This window comes from Trachinotus anak, unplaced genomic scaffold (assembly GCF_046630095.1).
Source record: "Trachinotus anak isolate AG129_WGS33_773 ecotype Australia unplaced genomic scaffold, CSIRO_AGI_Tana_v1 ptg000069l, whole genome shotgun sequence".
Classification (NCBI taxonomy): Eukaryota; Metazoa; Chordata; class Actinopteri; order Carangiformes; family Carangidae; genus Trachinotus; species Trachinotus anak.
The window spans coordinates 85,001-87,500 of NW_027273920.1; positions in this window are offsets into that span (position 1 = coordinate 85,001).

Genomic DNA, 2,500 nt, shown 5'->3' on the forward strand with positions numbered 1-2,500 from the left:
GGGCCATGAGCCTGGGTGCTGGAGCTCTGATACAGGGGAGAGAGGCATGTGTGTGTGGCTGTGGAGGTCCTATGGGGGTGATGTGTGGCCCTTTAATGTCACAGGGCCAGTGGCTGGGTGATATGCCTGGGTGCTGGAGCTCTGACACAGGGGGATAGAGGCATGGATGTGTGGCTGTGGAGGTCCTGTGGAGGTGCTGTGTGGGCCTTTAATATCACAGGGGGAGAAGCTGGGCCATGAGCCTGGCCCCTGGAGCTCTGATACAGGGGAGAGAGGCATGTGTGTGTGGCTGTGGAGGTCCTGTGGAGGTGCTGTGTGTGCCTTTAATATCACAGGGGGAGAAGCTGGGCCATGAGCCTGGCCCCTGGAGCTCTGATACAGGGGAGAGAAGCATGTGTGTGTGGCTGTGGAGGTCCTGTGGAGGTGCTGTGTGGGCCTTTAATATCACAGGGGGAGAAGCTGGGCCATTAGCCTGGCTCCTGGAGCTCTGATACAGGGGAGAGAGGCATGGATGTGTGGCTGTGGAGGTGCTGTGTGGGCCTTTAATATCACAGGGGGAGAAGCTGGGCCATTAGCCTGGCTCCTGGAGCTCTGATACAGGGGAGAGAGGCATGGATGTGTGGCTGTGGAGGTCCTGTGGAGGTGCTGTGTGTGCCTTTAATATCACAGGGGGAGAAGCTGGGCCATGAGCCTGGCCCCTGGAGCTCTGATACAGGGGAGAGAAGCATGTGTGTGTGGCTGTGGAGGTCCTGTGGAGGTGCTGTGTGGGCCTTTAATATCACAGGGGGAGAAGCTGGGCCATTAGCCTGGCTCCTGGAGCTCTGATACAGGGGAGAGAGGCATGGATGTGTGGCTGTGGAGGTGCTGTGTGGGCCTTTAATATCACAGGGGGAGAAGCTGGGCCATTAGCCTGGCTCCTGGAGCTCTGATACAGGGGAGAGAGGCATGGATGTGTGGCTGTGGAGGTGCTGTGTGGGCCTTTAATATCACAGGGCCAGTGGCTGGGTGATATGCCTGGGTGCTGGAGCTCTGACACAGGGCCAGAGAGGCATGTGTGTGTGGCTGTGGAGGTCCTGTGGAGGTGCTGTGTGGCCCTTTAATATCACAGGGGGAGAAGCTGGGCCATGAGCCTGGCCCCTGGAGCTCTGATACAGGGGAGAGAGGCATGTGTGTGTGGCTGTGGAGGTCCTGTGGAGGTGCTGTGTGGCCCTTTAATGTCACAGGGCCAGTGGCTGGGTGATATGCCTGGCTCCTGGAGCTCTGACACAGGGGAGAGAGGCATGTGTGTGTGTGGCTGTGGAGGTCCTGTGGAGGTGCTGTGTGGGCCTTTAATATCACAGGGGGAGAAGCTGGGCCATGAGCCTGGCCCCTGGAGCTCTGATACAGGGGAGAGAAGCATGTGTGTGTGGCTGTGGAGGTGCTGTGTGGCCCTTTAATGTCACAGGCCCAGTGGCTGGGTGATCTGCCTGGGTGCTGGAGCTCTGACACAGGGGCAGAGAGGCATGTGTGTGTGTGTGTGTGTGTGGCTGTGGAGGTCCTGTGGAGGTGCTGTGTGGGCCTTTAATATCACAGGGGGAGAAGCTGGGCCATGAGCCTGGCCCCTGGAGCTCTGATACAGGGGGAGCATGGATGTGGCTTTGGAGAAGGCAAATATCTAGAGTCTCCGCTCCACTCCCCTCTTTACCTTCCTCGGTGTAAAACTTTGACCGCCAGTTTTTCAAAGTGTTACACCGAGGAAGGTAAAGAGGGGGACCGGTCGGCGAAACTAGAAGTTTCCCCTCTCTTACCTTCCTCGGTGTAAAACTTTGACCGCAAATTTTTCAAAGTGTTACACCGAGGAAGGTAAAGAGGGGGACCGGTCGGCGAAACTAGAAGTTTCCCCTCTCTTACCTTCCTCGGTGTAAAACTTTGACCGCAAATTTTTCAAAGTGTTACACCGAGGAAGGTAAAGAGGGGGACCGGTCGGCGAAACTAGAAGTTTCCCCTCTCTTACCTTCCTCGGTGTAAAACTTTGACCGCAAATTTTTCAAAGTGTTACACCGAGGAAGGTAAAGAGGGGGACCGGTCGGCGAAACTAGAAGTTTCCCCTCTCTTACCTTCCTCGGTGTAAAACTTTGACCGCAAATTTTTCAAAGTGTTACACCGAGGAAGGTAAAGAGGGGGACCGGTCGGCGAAACTAGAAGTTTCCCCTCTCTTACCTTCCTCGGTGTAAAACTTTGACCGCAAATTTTTCTAAGTGTTACACCGAGGAAGGTAAAGAGGGGGACCGTTCGGCGAAACTAGAAATTTCCCCTCTCTTACCTTCTCCTGCCCTCGGTGCGAGCCGGTCTCTCCCTGTTTTTCAAAACACCTTTCGCACGATTTCAGAAACCCAGTTTTCGGAAACGTGAACCTCCAGGGATCGGCCCCGAGGGCGCCGGGGACGCGTGGGCCGACCCGAGAGGGGTGCGAAACGGACTGCCGCGGGCAGCTCGGCCCCTCTCAAAGCTGCGGTTCTCT